Genomic DNA, 6,285 nt, shown 5'->3' on the forward strand with positions numbered 1-6,285 from the left:
CCCTATCCTCACTGCATTCAGTGGTTTCAGGAGCCATGAACATCAGTGTAGGTCCAGGCAGAGCCAAGGAACAAGACATAGCCCCAATGGCAGCACAGGATTATATGAAGCCCTGGCCCTGGGTGACAGCGTATGTTACTCAGGTTGGGATGGGTGCAACAGCAGCATAGCCCTCAGGCTTCAAGAAAACCACAGGTGAAGGCCGGGATCCTGGGAAACAGTGTGGTCCTTTGTGGCAACATGGGCCACAAATAACCACGAACACAGATATGGTCCTTGGCAACAGCCCAAACTAGATGCCATCGTGGTCTTACTTTGCCTTGCCGGATTGATTGCTCAGATCAGCATGATCAAAGAAACAGCATCATCCCCAAACACCAGTATGTCCCCAGGTCCACTCAATCTTAGATGATAATAGAAGCCATAGACATCAGCACAGACCCTTGCTGTGGTAGGGCCACAGATACATATACCGGCTACTTCTGCAGTTTGGGACTAGAGGACGCCATGACCCTGCCTTACATTATAGGCTGCACAGTTCTGTATGGCTCTGTGTGGGATCTAGACCCTGTAAGATCGGCATGGTCTCAGGATTCAGCCTGGACTTCAGTCCTCAGTATGAACCTTAGTGGCAACAGACCCCCACATCTGCATTAGGGTCACGAACCAAGTAATGACCTTTGGAAGAAGCCCAGATCAAGACATCTGACCCTGAGTTGCAAATTGGGCCTGTACTTCAGTTCATTCTTCTCTTCCTTCAGATCTGTCTCTCTCCTCAGCACGTGCAGTATTCTGCACCCCCCCACTCCCATTTTGCCACTCTGTACTTACCATAAAGGTGCCCAGACTGCCTGACGTGAGAGGTGCTAGGCAGGCTTCTGGGTGGAATTCTTTCTGTCCCAAGTCTAGAGACCGGGGGCAGAGTTGTGCTTATCCTCGAGTCTGCCAGGTGGCTCTAAGGTGAAATTCTGTCTGCCCTGAGTCTTATTTTTTTTAAAGATTTATTTTGAGAGGACAATAATCAACTTTATATGGAGAAACAAAAAACCCAGGATAGCCAAAACAATCTTATATAATAAAGGATCGTCTGGAGGCATTACCATCCCTGACCTCAAACTCTATTACAGAGCCTCAGTATTGAAAACAGCTTGGTATTGGCATAAAAACAGAGAAGTCGATCAATGGAACCGAGTAGAAGACCCTGATTTTAACCCACAAACATATGAACACCTAATTTTTGATAAAGGAGCTAAAAGTATTCAATGGAAAAAAGAGAGCATCTTCAACAAATGGTGCTGGCAGAACTGGTTGTCAACGTGTAGAAGAATGAAAATAGATCCATATCTATCACCATGCACAAAACTCAAGTCCAAATGGATTAAAGACCTCAATATTAGTCTGAACACACTGAACCTGATAGAAGAAAAAGTGGGAAGTACTCTACAACATATGGGTACAGGAGATTACTTCCTACGTTTATCCCCAGCAGCACAGACATTAAGGACAACATTGAATAAATGGGACCTCCCGAAACTGAGTAGCTTCTGTAAAGCAAAGGACACTGTCACTAAGACAAAAAGGCAACCCACTGACTGGGAGAAGATCTTCACCAACCCTGCAACAGACAAAGGTCTGATCTCCAAAATCTATAAAGAACTCAAGAAACTAGACTTTAAAATGCTAATTAACCCAATAAAAAAATGGGGCACTGAACTGAACAGAGAATTCTCAACAGAAGAAATTCAAATGGCCAAAAGACACTTAAGGTCATGCTCAACCTCCTTAGCGATAAGGGAAATGCAAATTAAAACAACTTTGAGATACCATCTTACACCTGTCAGAATGGCTAAAATCAAAAACACCAATGATAGCCTTTGCTGGAGAGGTTGTGGAGAAAGGGGCACACTCATTCATTGCTGGTGGGAATGCAAACTTGTGCAACCACTTTGGCAATCAGTGTGGCGATTTCTCAGGAAATTTGGGATCAACCTACCCCAAGATCCAGTAATACCACTATTGGGAATATACCCAAGAGATGCCCCATCAAATGACAAAAGTATCTGTTCAACTATGTTCATAGCAGCATTGTTTGTAATAGCCAAAACCTGGAAACAACCTAGATGCCCTTCAATGGAGGAATGGATGAAGAAAGTGTGGAATATATACATATTAGAGTACTACTCAGCGGTAAAAAACAATGACTTCTCGAATTTTGTGTGCAAATGGATGGAAATAGAAAACACTATCCTGAGTGAGATATCCCAGACCCAAAAAGAGGAACATGGGATGTACTCACTCATAATCGGTTTCTAGCCATAAATAAAGGACATTGAGCATATAATTTGTGATCCTAGAGAAGCTAAATAAGAAAGTGAACCCAAAGAAAATCGTATAGTCATCCGCCTGGAGAGGGGAAGCAGACAAGATTGCAGGGCAAAAACTGGGAACTTGCTGGTGAGGTGGCATGGGGCAAAGGGGAAATGGGATGAGAAACATGAAAGGGGAGGATGGGAGGAGCTCGGGGGATTGGGATGGTTGGGATATAGGAAGGGTGGATATGGGAGCAGCGAAGTATATATCCTAACTAAGGGAGCCATCTTAGGGTTGGCAAGAGACTTGACTCTAGAGGGGTTCGCAGGTGTCCAGGGAGATGTCCCCAGCTGGTACCTTGGGCAACTGAGGAGAGGGAACCTGAAATGACCCTATCCTATACTGATGAATATCTTACATATCACCTTAGAACCTTCATCTGGCGATGGATCGAGGTAGAGACAGAGACTCAATTTGGAGCAATGTTGTAATATGAGTGGCGGGGCTGCGTCCCTGGCATCAAGCCGCCCTCATGGCTAGCTTATGCCCCGAAATAATTAAAGTGATGTGGGAGTGTCATATATCAATCTGTTCATTTCATTGGTTAAGTAATAAAGAAACTGCTTGGCCCTCATAGGTTAAAACATAGGTGGGTGGAGTAAACAGAACAGAATGCTGGGAGGAAGAGGAAGTGAGCTCAGACTCGACAGCTCTGCTCTCTGGAGCAGACCATGTTCTCCTCTCCAGAGCAGACACGATAAAGCTCTGACCCAGGATGGAGGTAGGCTAAAATCTTCCCGGTAAACACACCTTGGGGTGCTACATACATGAACAGAAATGGGCCAAACAGTGTTTACAAGAATACAATGCGTGTGTTGTTATTTCGGGTATAAAGCTAACCATGCGGAGCCGGACAGGACAAAAAGCAGGCCCACAGCTCCCTACTACAGAGCAAGGGTCTGAGCTCTTAAGGTCTAAATGAGGAGCAGGAGGGAGAACATGAGCAAGGAAATCAGGACCACGAGGGATGCACCCACCCACTGTGACAGTGGAACTGATTTATTGGGAGCCCACCAAGGCCGGCTCGTCTGGGACTGAATAAGCATGGGTTGATTCTGGACTCTCTGAGCATGGTGGACAATGAAGGCTGATGAGAAGCCAAGGACAATGGCACTAGGTTTCGATCCTAATACATGAACTGGCTTTCTGGGAGCTTAGCCTGTTTAGACGCTCACCTTTCTGGACGTAGATAGAAGACCTTCGTCTTCCCGCAGGGCAGAGAATTTGGACTGCTCTTCAGTATCGAGAGGGAGGGGGAATGGTGTGGGAGGAGAAGAAGAGGAGTGGGGATAGGGGGAGAGGAGTGGGGGGAGGGGGCAATATTTGGGAGGAGGGGAGGGAAATGGGAAACGGGGAGCAGGTGGAAATATTAATTAAAAAAGAATAAATAAATAAATAAATAAATAAATAAATAAAGATTTATTTTTTATTAAGTATACAGTGGTCTGCCTGCATATGCCCCTGCAGGCCAGAAGAGGGCAGTATATTTCATTACAGATGATTGTGAGCCACCATGTGGTTCCTGGGAATTGAACTCAGGACCTTTGGAAGTGCAGCCAGTGCTGTTAACCTCTGAGCCATCTCTCCAGCCCCCTGACTCTTACTCTTAATAATTAAATCAGGAAACGTCTTTAATCTTAATTGATATTGTGATTGTTACTATATACATATATATATGTATATAGAGATGTATATATACATATACATTCACACATACATATGTGCAGTTTAGAGTTCATACTCCCAGTGTTACACATCACCTTGGCAGAGGCTCTACACAATGTATCCTAATGTAGTTTTAAGTTTTCTCTGTCTTAGCCAGGCGGTGGTGGCACACGCCTTTAATCCCAGCACTCAGGAGGCAGAGGCAGGCGGATCTCTGTGAGTTCGAGGCCAGCCTGGTCTAGAAGAGCTAGTTCCAGGACAGGAACCAAAAGCTACGGAGAAACCCTGTCTCGAAAAATAAAAAAAAAAAAGTTTTCTCTGTCTTGCTTGATTCTGCCAGACAGTTTTCTTTTCTGCCCATCAGTCCCACAACTGCTTATTAATAATCATTTAGAGGTAAATATTAAATATAATGGTTTGGCCAATTGCAGGCATTTTTGATTAGCTCTCATGCTCTGGCATCTTTTTCCTTTGGCAGCTATATGGTGTTTCTCTTATTGGACAGCTGACTCACATTCCTCTTGACACCACCCTAGTTTGTCTGTATATCTGTTTGGATTTCCTGCTTAGCTATACTCTGTTTTGCCATAGGCCAAAGAGCTTTAATTATTTTATTTTTTTCTTTTTTCTTTTTTTTTCCTTTTTATTTATTTTTTATTCTTTTTTAATTAAAATTTCCACCTGCTCCCCGTTTCCCATTTCCCTCCCCTCCTCCCAAATATTGCCCCCTCCCCCCACTCCTCTCCCCCTATCCCCACTCTCTTCTTCTCCTCCCACACCATTCCCCCTCCCTCTCGATACTGAAGAGCAGTCCAAATTCTCTGCCCTGCGGGAAGACAAAGGTCTTCTATCTACGTCCAGGAAGGTGAGCGTCTAAACAGGCTAAGCTCCCACAAAGCCAGTTCATGTATTAGGATCGAAACCCAGTGCCATTGTCCTTGGCTTCTCATCTGCCTTCATTGTCCACCATGCTCAGAGAGTCCAGAATCAACCCATGCTTATTCAGTCCCAGACGAGCCGGCCTTGGTGGGCTCCCAATAAATCAGTTCCACTGTCACAGTGGGTGGGTGCATCCCTCGTGGTCCTGATTTCCTTGAAGAGCTTTAATTATTAACCAATGGGAACAACATACATTCACATATATTCACAACATACAGAAGAACATCCCACCCTTCCCCCCCCCATTTTCTGTCAAATTAAAAAGGAAGGTGAAAATTCAAGCTCATGCTCCAGACACCAAAGATAGAGTTGCTTCTACTGCTATGCCTTCCCTGCCATGTTGAACTGAAGGGTCTCTGAAACCATGAGCCAAAATTACCTTTTGCTTCTTAAAGATTCTTCTGTCAATATCCTGTCACATTAACAACAAAAATTATTAATATAATCTGTACATGTTCCTAATCCAGATATAAATTTTATGTAGAGGATAATTTAATTGTGTAAGAAATTGTGGTAGGAGACTGAAATAAAAACAGATCAATCTAATCACATTGTTTACTATTTTTTAACCTCAACTCAGGAATAATTTTATCACAGATATGAATTCTTTTAGAGTTCCCAGTATTACTAGGATAGAGTAGCTGGAGAAGATATAAACGTATTTGAAATAAAGTATAGTGCAACCATGTGGATAGTGGTTGTAACTTTTCTTTCTGTATATCAGCAAGCTGTCCGTCATTTATATTGTCCTTATGTACTCATGACGACCATATACAAAAAGGGTCTGCAAAGGCTCCATGTCATTCATCATCATGACTACCAGGATTCAGATCTCAGAGTTTTCAATAAGAAGACATGAAGTATGCTGTGCATGTAGCCATTGTAAGAGACACTGACTTTGCTGATAACTCTTTTTTTTTTTTTTTTTTTGGTTTTTTGAGAGAGGGTTTCTCTGTGGTTTTTGGAGCCTGTCCTGGAACTAGCTCTTGTAGACCAGGCTGGTCTCGAACTCACAGAGATCCGCCTGTCTCTGCCTCCCGAGTGCTGGGATTAAAGGCCTGATAACTCTTTATATCATCATCTTGTTCACTCTAACGATGTGCATCAGAGATCTTCCTCAAATCCCTTCTTACCTGTAATTCACACATCACTTCCATTTATGTTTTCTAAACTATCATTTTCGTTTATATGCTTATGTTTATTTCTGCCTGTGATGACAAAGCCCTTGCTTTTTCTTATATCATGATTGTCTCTGCTAGAGACAATTTTGGGAATAGAGGCATTATGAATGTCATGTAACATAAGTGTTGC

This window comes from Chionomys nivalis, chromosome 16 (assembly GCF_950005125.1).
Source record: "Chionomys nivalis chromosome 16, mChiNiv1.1, whole genome shotgun sequence".
Lineage (NCBI taxonomy): Eukaryota > Metazoa > Chordata > Mammalia > Rodentia > Cricetidae > Chionomys > Chionomys nivalis.